Raw genomic sequence first — 13,834 nt, 5'->3', positions numbered from 1 at the left:
CTCCCATAATGTACTCAAACTCATGTCCATCGAATTGGTGATGCCATCCAACCATCTCATCCTTTGTCGTCCCCTTCTCTTCCTGCCTTCAATCTTTCCCAGCATCAGGGTCTTTTCAAATGAGTCAGTTCTTTGCATCAGGTGGCCAAGGTATTGGAGTTTTAGCTTCAACATCAGTTCTTCCAATGAATATTCAGGACTGATTTCCTTTAGGATGGACTGGTTGGATCTCCTTGCAGTCCAAGGGACTCTCAAGAGTCTTCTCCAACACCACAGTTCAAAAGCATCAATTCTTCAGTGCTCAACTTTCTTTATAGTCCAACTCTCACATCCATACATGACTACTGGAAAAACCATAGCCTTGACTAGAACGACCTTTGTTGGCAGAGTAGAGTTCCTTAAAAAACTAAAAATAGAGTAACCATATGACCCAGCGATCCCGCCCCAGGCGTGTATCTGGAGAAGAGTCTCCTTTGAAAAACACATGCACCTCTATGTCCATAGAAATGCTGTTCACAACGGCCGAGACATGGAAGCGATGTAGGTGTCCACTGACAGGTGAATGGACGAAGATGAGTGTATACATCCATGCTGCTGCAACATGCAGTACTTCACTCTCTTTTATGGCTGTCTAATATTCCACCATAAAAAAGAATGAAATAGCGCCATGTGCAGTGACATGGAGTTTGTCGTACTCAGTTAAGTAAGTCAGGGAAAGACAAATATCATATGATATCACAAGCTGAATCTTGAGAAATGGTACAAACGAGCTTACTTACAAAACAGAAACTAGCTCACAGACATAGAAAACGAATTCATAGTTACACAGGAAAGGGGGTACAGGAGGAATACACTAAGAGCCTGTGACTGGCACGTACAAGCTACTGCACGTGAAACAGATGGCCAACAAGGGCTCACGGTATGGCACAGTCCCAGCGGCTCAGCGGTAAAGAGTCTGCCTGCAGTGCAGCGGGCACAGGAGACGCAGGTTCGATCCCTGGGCCGGGACGATGCCCTGGAGGAAGGCATGGCAACCCACTCCAGTGTTCTTGCAGGAAAACCCCATGGACAGAGGAGCCTGGCAGGCTGCGGCTCACAGGGTTGCAAAGAGTTGGACATGACTGAAATGACTGAGCATGCATGCATGCACAAGGAACTGTATTCAATATCTTCTAATAATCCACAATGGAGAAGAACCTGAAAAGAATATATATATACATACATGTATATATACGTGTGTGAATACACATATATGTATCCACATACACACATATACATAAATGTATGTGTGTAACTGAATATTCATTGGAAACACTGATGCTGAAGCTGAAACTCCAATACTTTGGCCACCTGATGCGAAGAAAGAATTCATTGGAAAAGACCCCGATGCTGGGAAAGATTGAAGGCGGGAGGAGAAGGGAATGACAGAGAATGAGATGGTTGGATGGCATCACCGACTTGATGGACATGAGTTTGAGTAAGCTCCAGGAGTTGGTGATGGACAGGGAGGCCTGGCATGCTGCAGTCCATGGGGTCACAGAGAGTTGAACACAACTGAGTGACTGAAATGAACTGAACTGAACTGAATCACTTTGCTGTACGCCAGAAACCAGCACATTATAAATCAACTACACTTCAATAGAAAAAAGTTAACTTTAATAAATATAATAACCGCCATGAAGAGGGTATGGAACAAGCTGAAGTCTAGTATAAGGGGCCAGAGAGAGACAGATGGTTATCACAGTCAGTGACCTCATGCCTGTAGGGGTCAGGAACTGTAGCTCTATCCCAACTTTACAAAGGAGAAAACAGGCTCAGAAAGCTTAAATAATTAACTCATCATTGCCCCTTCAAGTAGGATTCAAATATTGGTGGGGGAAGGGGGACCACAGAGTCCACGCTCTCATCACTCCCCACCGCATCTGGTCTTAGACTGGGTTTTTTCCAGAAGACCATAAGACAAGAATTTGCATGCACATAACTCATCTTGAAGGGGACCCTAAACACACTTACAGGAGCATGCGGGAGTGAGACTGGGAACGAAAGAGAAGAAAGCCAATGGAACAGGTTTCTTCTCTGGGGAACCAGGACTCCACCCCACTGGGGCACATTGGACGAGAGTATAAAGCAGATAGGTGAGTTCGTCCAACCACAGGGCAATGCAGCTGGGGTACTTACGCACCACATCCCTTCAGACTTTGGTTGAGAGCTCCTCCCTCCCCAGCCTGCCCCTCTGGCAGGTACATGGGCTCTGGCCCCCCCTATGCTGGCTGGTTTGAAGCTGTTGGGTCGGTTTGCACAGGAATGGTGGGCACCAATAGTAATGCCCATCCCAACTCAACGATACAAACACAGTGGGAGATGACTTCTAAAGGAAGGAAGATGAATCCATACCACAGAGTTGAGGACCTTAAGAGCCAAACCAGGGAATTTTAACCTTCTCTTAAGTTACTCTTGGAGCCACATGGAGGGAGAGAGAGGAGAAAGAGGAGAATGAAAGCCACCAACACATAGCACCTACTATGAACAAAGAGTTTCAAATACATTAAATCAATTAAGCCTGCAACAGCTCTGTAAGAAAAATTACCTCCTTTCACGTGGAAAAAAAAAAACAAAACTGAGGCTCAGTTGGTGATAATTTCCCCCCAAAGTTCACGGCTCCCCATTACTGAGCCTGGATTTGAAACCCAGACTCGTGGAGCTCCTGCACTTTCTGCCACATGGTGCCCCAAGTTAAGGAAACTGAGTCCTGGGGAGGCCTGGGCGGGAGCCAGCATCTTGCTGACTTAGCTCCTGCATTCCCGTCACAGTGTGAATGTCAGCTACCTAAATAGCTTCAGTTATTTGGCTAAATTAATCCTCCAAGGAACTGCATAAATATAACTGGGAAGGCACATTCATACACACAGAGATGCATATATATTTAACATGTACGAGGGGTGCATCTCTGCGTGCCGATAAACAGCCCGATGACAAGCAACGGAAAGAAGATACAAATACAAAAAATTATAAGCAGAAGCTGTGTGCCGACAGCATGTGAGGACTTGAGAGCTCCTCTAGGAGTGGCTACGGGGCGTCAGCGAAGGACGTGTGTGGCTCATCGCAAGGAGGAACGGTCAGCTTGCCCAAGCAGGTGCCCCACCCCAGGCCAGGCACAACTGCGCTCCGAAATGTGAGCCCAGCCCCTGCCATCCGCTTCACTGCTGGGCTTTGAGGAAGCCACATCCCTTCTCCGTTTCCATATCTGTTAAATGCAAACACTGATACATTTGTAAGAATGAAATAAGATAGCAATGCATAAAGCATCCAGCATTTGTAGAATAAATTAATGGAGTCAATGAATGAATCCCTAAACCGTGGTCCTACCAGAGTTTCTAGGAGGTTGGATTGTAGTAACGAGACCCAAAGACTTTGAATTCACCTGTATTTTCACTCCCTGCCTCCAGAATAAAAGCGTCCTCAAGGGAAAGGATCACCTCCAAACAGGAATCCATGGCAGCTGCCGTTATTGACGCTAGTATCTGCTAGCCCTGGGCTAACCAATGTGTGCACATTGTTCCACTTAATCTTCATAACATCTGCAAGAGGACTTTGCTGTTTTCGTTCCCACACTCAAGATGAGCCTTTCTAAGTCTTCGAGAGGTGATGTGACTTGCCCTTGGCCACAGAACTAGTGGTACAGGTTGGATCATATCTCTCCGAAGTTCAAGTGTGGAAGTTCTAACCCCAATACCTCAGAATGTGTCCTTACCTGGTAATTAGTTAAAATGTGATCGTATTGGAGGAGGGTGGGCCCCTCATCCATTATGACTGGAGTCCTTATAAAAGGGGGGTATTTAGACAGACACATCCGCAAGGAAGGCGTCATGTGGTGCTTTGTTCTGGCAGCTCTGGCCAGCTAATGCACCTGGGAAATGCGGAGCTAGGATTCGAACCCGAGTCCTTTGATTTCGGTGCCTGCCTCCTCTCCATGCACCGAGACACCTCTTTCACCCAGACACAGCCGGGGGGAGTGGAGAGGGGTTTTGCTGAGCCGATGGTTGGAGAAGGCAGGCCGTAGCAGGAAGCGGTGGGGAGCGGGGGCGGCTGCAGGGAAGAGTTCTCCAAACACCAGGCCCGGTCTCCCAATGAGAGAGCAAAGAGGATCCAGAGGGTTCTGGGGGGCAGGGACACAGCAGGCCAAGACTCTGCGGCCAGGGGAGCAGGAGGCCTGTGCTGGCTGAGAAAAGCCCGCAGAGTCTGCCAAGCTCTAAACCCCTTAAAATCTCTCGGCAACAGAGGGTTGGCTCAGAGGATGGGGCCGCTGGAGCCCAACGCAACCCGGCTGCCTTGGCAGCTCCCCAAGCTGGGCTGGGCTGGGCTGGGCCGGGCTGGGTGCAGGAATCGAGAGGGACAAGTCTGGGGGGACAGGGACCCGAGCTGCACAACCCACGAGTTGCCATGGTAACCGTGCTCTACCAAGCGTGAGCCGCGGCTGAGGTCTGGGGGGATTTGGCGAGGACAGGGGTGTCCGTGCAGGGGGCTGCGAGGGGGAAGGCCAGGTCTCTCGAGCAGAGAGCACGTGCCAGACCTCAGACTCTCCTTCACTCGTTTTGTTTGGAACCCAGACGCAGCCCCGTGAACGGGCTATTTTTATCACTGTCTCACAGATGAGGAAGCTGAGACCAAGAGCAGCGAGGGTTCTGAGTCGGCTCACACAGCTGGGGAGAGGGAGAGCCGGAAAACGGAGGCTGCTGTCTCCTTGCTGCTCGGCCGGGCTGCCCCCACGGCTCAGGGAGGGTTGACTCTGAGGGCCAGGGAAAGGACCCGGGGGCCCCAGCCCGGCTCAAGGGTGATGGGAGCCGAGAGTCAGCAAGCCCTTCCACGGGTGTGCGCTCAGTCACTTCACTCGTGTCTGACTCTTTGCGACCCTCTGGACCATAGCCCACCAGGCTCCTCAGTCTGTGGGATTCTCCAGGCAAGAGTACTGAAGTGGGTTTGGGAGTAAACCCAAGAGTTAACTTAACGGTAAAACTTCCCTGGATCCCAAGGCTGCCAGTTAGCACCCTGGACAGCTTCCATGAGCCGAATTAGGCAGATGGATGAGGATAAAGATGAGATTGAAACAAAGCGCTCAGCATCTCACACAGGCCATGCTGGGGCTTCTCTCTATGTGCAGGGGGTTTCTGGGGAATGGACACAGCTGGAGTCGGACCCATCCTGTCCGATGGTGGTGACCAAAGGCAGAGAATGAGGAGGCTGGAGACCGGGATCTAGCCCCAACTCTGGGGTTAGGTCTCTGACAGACGCTGCGCAGGACAGATCTTGCCACACTGATGAGGAAAGCGAGACACGGTCAAGTTGCTCAGAGGTGCAGTGACCGCAGCCCCATGTAACACAAGGCAGGATGGAGGTGTGGATTCCGAGGGTCCCTTCCAGCTCCAGTATTCTGCCTGTGATGGCCAAGCAGCTGAAGTGGACAGGAAGGATTCGCCTCACTCTTGTTGCTCCCAAAAGCTGAACTAGGACATATGGACAGCAATTGCAGAATTGCCAGTTTGGTCTCCATAGAAAGAAGACTGCGTGAGAGCCAGGCTTCTCGGGAATGGGCTTGCTCTTTAGGTAGTGAGTTCCTGGTCTTTGGAGGCATTCAAGTGAGGCAGAAAGAGGCAAGCCCTTCGAGTAATTTTCAACTCCACACGCAACCAGTAGGATGCCTGACGATGGACTTTTCCCCAGATATGGCCAGAGGCAGGAAGAAGCCAACAGAGTAGAAAAATCCCTCCCAGCACCCACTCACAGCCCCCGTCTCAACCCCGGTCTCCTCTACCTGCCAGATGGAAGAGGCTGGCCTGTGGGTCACCCAGAGAGGTCCCCGGACACGTCAGGGTGACCTTCAGTTGTAAGCTCTAGAAAGACAGATGTATTGGACCTGCTTATGGTGCAGATGGATGTGTTTGCAAAAAGCATCTTGCTTTTTGTTATGAAAACAATCCGGTAATTAACACACCAGTTGCTTTTGTTTGGATGGCACTTGTGTTTGCACCACGAGTGACCCTGAAAGAGAATAAGAGGAATTTTACTGTCCTGAAAAGGCAGGTAAACATGTTCACAACGAAGATCTGAAGATCTGACCAGGGTGGCCAGTGTCCTGAGGAGGGGGGAAGGCAGGCTCTGGGGGAGGGGTGTGGGCTCGGAAGGAGACGTTCCAGGGGCGCTGACGCCGGAATGGAGCTGTGACTGGCGTGTAGGCGGCACCCAGCATCAGGAGCAAGGAGACGCCGACGTGACGACAAAGGAGAAGGAACCAGCCCCGATCTTTCTCCGAGCCTTCCTTCTCGCATCTCAGATGCGATGATTCTTTTCTCCTGGCAGCCCCTTCCCTCTGCCACCTGGCTGAGGGGACCCCCTCTCCCCCTTGTACCCACTATCATCAGTCTCTATGACTGCGCTGAAAGTGGACGAACTCCTGTGAACAGCCTTCTACTCTGCAAGACTGCAGGCTTCTTAAGGGCAGACCCTTCTGGCTCAGACGGTGAAGAATCTACCCGCAATGCAGGAGACCCGGTTCAATCCATCCCGAGTCAGGAAGACCCCCTGGAGGACGGCATGTGAACCCACTTCAGTGTGTTCACACACTGGAGAATCCCACGGACAGAGGAGCTTGGCAGATCCATGAGGTCACAAAGCATCGGACACAACCGAGCGACTAACACGCTCATTTTCACTCCACACTAACTCTTCACTGGTCCAGCCCCAGCTCCAGCAAAGCTAATATTAAGAGCTAAGCAGTTGTGTGGAACAATGATTAGAATGGGGTCTTGGAAGACGGCTGAGGAGATAGACCTTGGGGCTAACTCCAGAAGTCCGCCTCTTGTTGACTCTGCTTGTTGACGCCCCTCTTGACTCTGCTCTCTAGGGCAAGTTGTAAAAGTTCTAAGCACATTTTCCTCATCTGTCGAGTGGGATAATAAGCAGTGCTTACCTCATATGGTTATTGATGATAATATTCATTGAGTACTTTTATTAATAATAAAGACCAGGGACAGGTATGGTCTTTGTTTCTCGTGATAAGCTAAAGGCAACAGTCAGTAGCATCCCCATCTCACTGATAAGGTCATGAGAGTCAGTCACGTGGCCGGGGTCACAGGGCTGAAGGGGAGGGGCTGAAAGTCAGAGTCAGGCATTCGAGGTCTATGTTCCTAAGACCTCCGGTCCCAGCATCTGTGAGTATGACGTGAAATCACGCCCTGGAATCAACCCCAGGAAACTGCAATGAGCTCGTCTTCCTCTGCGTTCATCCTGGACTTCTCTGAAGCCTTATCTTCCTCCTGAGCGTTTTATTTTATTGTTTATTTATTTATTTATTTATTTTCTGAGCATTCTTGTAATTGTTAAAGATGTCCTCTCATCGGATGAGAAAGAGGATAGCAGCCGCCCTGTTCTTCTGCAGCTGAATTATCCCAGGACCAGGCATCTGACATGGGGCAGGAGAGACAGTCAGGGCTAGTACATTTGCACTGAAAGATGAAAGGATGGACTCATGAATGAAGGAAGGAGAGAAGGATTTGTAGCCCTCACAGTGAATCCTACGAGAGATTGTGGGTGGCGGGGAGCTCAGGGTACCCTTAGAGCCTCCTCCCCACGTCTGGGGGCCTGGAGACCCCCGGCCCTTCGGTCTCTCGGGTGAGTTACACGTGGTCTCTGAGCCACTTTCCTCAATAAAATGAGGCCATCTCTGTCACCGGTTTGTCTGGCCACCGTCGCAGCATAGACTGAACGTTCAGTCCCTCCCGTGCCCGAGTGTGGCCCCTTTATTCCTCGACAGAACGGAACCACCAAGACTGCTCTGCCTTGTTCTCCTCCAAAGAACAGCCGCCAAATTCCAGGGGCCCCGGGCGGGGCCTCTGCTCCCATCTGGCACGGAGACAGAAGCACCATCTCCACGTCCACAAGCTCGCGTCCTCAAAGAGCGGAACAAATCCCACAGGGGTGTTGATTGAAACCATTACGGATCCGTGGAGACAACACGCCGGCTGGAGATGGGAGTCGGCTGCTGCTGTCTATTTCCATAAGGTAATAATAACGCGCGCCTCTGCTTTATGAAGTAGAATTTGTTACGGCCGATGAGCCGTAAAAATTGCCGAGTGGGGGAGGAAAAAGAAAGGGGAAAAAAACTATAAATAAATTTGTAATTTTAACAGGGATTACCATGTAATTGAGAGGGGAAGACTGCTAATGGCAGAGGCAAAGGCCAGCTCAGTCCCCGTGGTCTTAGCTCCACAGCAAAGCTGAGGTGCTGAAGCAGAGCCGTTTCGGGGAGAAGCTGGGAGGGAAAGTTAAGGGACTCAGAGCTGAGGGTGCAGGCTTGAGCAAAGGGGCAGAGGATTCGCTCGGTAGCTGTTTACTGAGCACCTACCACACCTGCCTGGCAGGAGGCGGGGCACAATGGGGGATGCCCACTGGCCGGCAGTGGACACCATGATGGGTCTCAGACAGAAGAGTGACTTGGTTGGTTTTCTGCTTGAGGAATCTCATCCTAGCTCTCATATGCAAAATGGACTGGAAGCGGCAAGAGTGGGGACTGAGAGATGAGTTAGGAAACCACAGCCGGGACTTAGGTCAGAATGAGTGGCGGCCTGAATTAAAACAGAACAAGAAAAGATAGAGAGAAAGGAGATGATCCAGAGGTGTTGAGACGAGGAAGACACGGGCTGGGAAGGAACAGGTGTGCTAACTCGGAAGGAGTCCGGTGTGATGGCCACAGTTTCTGGCATGAGCAACCTGTGCGGGAGATGATACCTTCACAGGTGGGGTGTGTAGCTCAGTCTTGGCTAGATTACATTTGAGGGGACTGCAAGAGATCCCAGCAGAGACGTCCAGTGGAGGGATAGTCAGGAGAGTGAGCTGAACCGGAAGGGGGGCTGGGAAGTCGCCAAGAAAAAGGCGATCACTGAAGCTGGAAGTTGGGGGTGAGTGGGAGTCCAGGCAGAGTTACAGAGGAAGAGCAGAGGCCCATGCTCAAAGTGGAGGGAATTCTGGCACTGAGAGAGCGGAGGCAGGAAACAGGCCAGTACACTGAGGAGGAGGGCCAGAGAGCCGGAGGCGGGTGTCTGCAGCACCGCCCCAGGCCTGGCTGCCCTCAGCGGGCAGCTGTGGGGCTCAGCTTCTGGACTGGAAAATTAATCTGCATCTTGGAAAACTGACCCACAAATCCAGCCCCATCAGCTCTAGGAAGTGTGAGAGGGAATGGAGCCTTTGGAGATTTGAATCAAGGCTCTTCTTCTTAGCAGCTCAAGACCTTAAATGGGTAGTTTGACTTTTTTGAGCCTCAGTTTTCTCTTCTGTAAAACGGGAGAATAAAACCCAACCCATAAAGACAGTTGTCGAGGCTAAGTGAAAAGGGCTCCCAGAACTTGCCTGATGTGCCGTAAATGCTCAACAAATTTGATTTGGTTTCCTCTAACTCACTGAGCTACCTGGACCAGGACAATGTGATCTTAAAAGCAGCCCAAAGAGAAATCGCTTTTAAAATGGGAAGAGTACAGAGGGTTTCACAGAGAGTGAGATGCAGCTCTGAGCAATCCTGGATGCTCCCTGGAAGAGGTGAGCCGCTAGTTGGTTCCAGGGATGACCAGGAGTGGCTCAGAGGGCTGGGAGCAGGTCAACGTCTAAAGGGATCCCGAGCTCCCTCAGAGGCAGACAGGTGAGCAGAGAGGAGGATGCTCTGGCTGGATCTAGAATTCAGCCCCAGGAGAGTGTGATGGTGACCTGGAAAGGGAGTGAAGGTGGCCCCATGGCGGCTGTGGGTAGAGCCGAACTCACAAGATCTCAAGTCTATCCTGGAGTCAGTTGAAGGATTCCTGCCTCCAGGGAACTCACTCCAGGAGGAAGGCTACATTTTTCATTCCTTGTTTATACTTTAGAGTTATAAAAATTCACTTCTTCCTCCCTCCGAAAGCCCACGGTGCCTATAAACAAACATCCCGATATACAAAGATAAATGGAAATCATAAGTTCCCAAGCTTCAGAATCCAAACAAAGACGAAGAGAGAGGGCGGGGGGCCGGGAGGAGGCAGACTTTGACGAAATCTAGCCCATGCCAGCCCCGGTCTCTGGTCATGATCAATATGTTCTCCAAAGTGCCTTTTAAATTACTGTCGGAGGCAATGTGCCATATTTATGTATACACAAGCTTAGAGGTGACACGAGGGAGAAATGCAATTTCTATTATGAAATCATAATGTGCATTTATCTTCAGGAATAACACATCGAAATGTTGGAGTGAGGAAAGTTGAAAAGCAATCTGTCTATAAATAAAGACTGCAGACATCCTGACATTTTATGATGCAGGGAATTGCAGCTAGAACTTCTCCATTGGACGCATCACCCAAGGGATCGTGTTCAAACTCCGACTTCTTGGAAGACAGTATTTGGAAGCCCAGAAAACTTCTTGCTGATGCCCAAAGCAAAGCAAGTAGAACTTTGCTTCTCTGACAGAGACGAGAATGGAACTGGGCCGGGGTCAGGGAGTGTTGGACAATTCACGATAAATCTAGCTCTTCCCCTGACAAGAGCGTTTCCGGGGACGGATGCTTGGAGGAAGGAGCATGTGCACTTCTGAAGTCAGGTACTGTGGTACACGTGTTCTCCTTTCTCAAAGAGAAGAGCCAAGTGGTATGAAAATGCAGGCAAATTCAGGCAAGGCTTGGTCTCTCAGGGAGCCTCAGCCCTGATACCTCATGTCACACTGACCCCATGGCCTCCAAACTGCACCCTTGGCCAGTGGCTGCAGGGTCCGGGGGTCTCTGTGGTCTTGACCTTCTATACTCATGACCAGGTGGTATCTTCTGCAAGGACAACAAGCAAATTTACAGGCTAGGCAGAGGAGCCTTGGTAGGGGTGAGGGTGGGGTGCCTGGGGATGGGGGGCCTGTTACCCACATCTCTGACCCCAAATACGGCAGGACTGCCACCCATGCAGATTCCCCGTCACCCGTTTGTTCACTGTTCACTCATCTGCTTACTTGCTCACTTGCTCTGTAACCATATCCAAGCGCCTTTAGAGTGCTGCGCCGCGCCGGGGACACGCCGTGAATACTACACCGTCCCTGCCCTCAGGGACCTCGCAGTCCTCCAGACAGACCTGTAATTGGCAAGTACCAGGAAGAAAGAGCTGTTAAAGGTACTTTGCAGCCCAGGAAGGGGGGAAGCATGTCTAACTCAGCCTAGGGGATAAGACAGGTTTCCTGAGGAACCAGAAGGAGGAGTAGAAAATGGCCAACTGGTGAAAGAGGCAACTCCAAGCAGAAGGGAAGGCCAAAAACGCAAACGGGTTCTGGTTAAATGCAAGGGATTCCCAAGACCACAGGAAACAGTCAACACTTACCCTGTGTCAGGAGTGAGCTGGGGATTGCACCAGCCTCTTAATCAACCAACTAACCACATACACACGTGCCCACGAGCGTCCTCAGGTACTGTATTCAGCACTCTGTATCACTGGCACGGCGTCAGGATTTGAACCCAGGTCTGCCCAGCCCCAGTGCTCATGGCGACCCCCATCAAAGCGTGCCCAGGTCTGTGCCAAACCTGGAAATGGACACAGAATCATGAGAAAAATGAATGACGGGCCCTGTATGAGGATGGTCTAGCTATTAAAAAAAAAGCATAGATTTGAGAATCAGATTCAAATTCAAAACCAGACCTGCCTCCCACTAGGGGCTGAGCCTGGGAGAACCTGAGTCTACGTGCCCACCCCGTACCGTGAGGCTGGTGAGACGAGCCAGGGGCTGCTGTGGGGGTGTAAGCTGCCAGCAGGTATCTGGCATGGGCAAGGGGCTCCGGGCCTGACCGTGAGAGCCATGTGACGTCGTTACTGCTAACTGCTGAGGCCCCTGAGGAAGGGCGTGAGGTGCAGATGGTGACAGGGTGGGGCTGGAGATCAGGGGCTCCGCCCTCCATCTCCGGGGTCGGGTGTCCCACCTGTGAAGATGCTGCCGTTGGTTGCACCTGGAACTCATTTCCCCAGGGTTGGAAAGAAGCAGCTAAGACTGGAAGTGAGGCTGGAGGCAGAAGGGAGCCCGGGGCAGTATGACCACCGCTAACCACAGCAGCGGCAAATACGACCCTGTTACCAGATGCCAGGCACAGATGCAAAGGCTCCCCACGTGTTCACTCAGGTGGTTCCCCCAGCAGCCCTGCCAGTAGCGACCGTTACCCCGTTACATTTTATAGGTTATCAGAGCCGGGCGGCGGGGGGCGTGGGGGGGTTGGGATCCTTCCCTCCCCAGGTGTTTTTGAGTCGGGGGTGGGGGTTACAGGGACATGGCTTGCACTGGCTTTTTGCCCGAGCAGCAGCTGAGGGGTGGGGGTGGTGGGCTCGGGAGCCGGGGACCCCTTCTCCAATGAGGAGGCCGCTCCCCGCTTGCTTTGCTTGGGTGCCTCGTGTTAGCCCTTCAGTCACGTCCGACTCTTTGCGGGCGGTGACTCATCAGGCGCCTCTGTCCGTGCAGTTCTCCAGGCAAGAGTACTGCAGTGGTCCCCATCCCCTTCTCCAGGGGATCTTCCCGGCCCGGGGATCGAACCCAGGTCTCCCACATTGCAGGCAGACTCTTCACCATCTGAGCCACCGGGGAATCCGACTCACAGCGTGCTCTGCCTGCGCTGCGGCCCCAGGGCGGGAGAAGCAGGGCGTCCTTTCCTGCTGCCCTGGGGGGACACTTGCTCGGACAGGTGCGCCGGGCGCGGTGCTGCCTTACTGAACCCATGTCCTGGGGGTGGCGGGGTTGGGAAGGGGACAGGGGAGGGGAGCTTCTGTTCCCTGAAGGACAGACTCTTCCCCGGGGCTGTGGGCTAGGATTTAAGCCAGGCTTCCCCGAGGGACGGACGAAGGCTGGGACAGGACTTGGGACAGAGGCTGGGTCATGCAGGGGTCCCGGGAGGGTCCAGGGGGAGGCCGGGCCGTGTCATCTTAAACAGAGGAAGGCAGAGCCTGCTCCCACAGCAGGAGGACAATAGCCCCCAGGCCTGGAGGGAGAGAGCAAAGGAGATTGTCAGGCAGCAGAAAGATGGGGAAGCCGAACCTGGCAGACAAAAGCCAGCCAAGGGAAGGCGCAACGGGGAAGGAGAGAGCCTTGGGCAAGAGATAAGGCCAGGAATGAAAAGGCTGGGGAAGGAGAGACGAGCAGGAGCTGTCAGGGCGGGGAGGCTCGGAGCTGAGCAGGGCGGCTTTGTCTGGGCCCGGGTCGGTGTGCAAGAGGGCTAAAGGCGGTTTATGCCAGTCTAAGCTGGTGACGTGTGTGTGTGTGTGTGTGTGTCTGTGTGTGTCTGTGTGTGTGTGTGTGTGTGTGTGTGTGTGTGTGTGCGCGCGCACGCGCATGCTCATTCATGGCCAACTCTGCAACCCCATGGACTGTAGCCCGCCAGGCTCCTCTGTCCACACAGTTCTCTAGGCAAGAACACTGGAATGGGTTGCCATTTCGTCCTCAAGAGGATCTCCCAGACCCATGTATCGAATGCACGTCTCTTGCATCCCCGCACTGGTGGGCAGATTCTTTACCTCTGCACCACCTGGGAAGCGCTCCGTCCCCACCTCTAAATGTCATGTTGGCCCCTGGGCCTGGAAGCTTCACTTTGCCAGGATGCTAAGTTGGCCCACCGGGGTTCCCAGAGCCCCCACGTACACCTGAGCGGGCCCTAGAGACTGTGTGTGTGCACCTCTTGCATCATTTCATCCCCCAGGTGAGGTAAGAACGATCATTTTCTGTGAGTAACAGGTGACAAACAGAAGTACCCACCTGGGATCCCACTGTGTCCACCTCCCAAGGCTTGGCAAGCCTTTTGCAGGGCGGAGTCAG

The sequence above is a fragment of the Odocoileus virginianus genome, chromosome 30 (assembly GCF_023699985.2).
Source record: "Odocoileus virginianus isolate 20LAN1187 ecotype Illinois chromosome 30, Ovbor_1.2, whole genome shotgun sequence".
Classification (NCBI taxonomy): domain Eukaryota; kingdom Metazoa; phylum Chordata; class Mammalia; order Artiodactyla; family Cervidae; genus Odocoileus; species Odocoileus virginianus.
Note: the sequence above shows the minus strand (reverse complement) of the source record.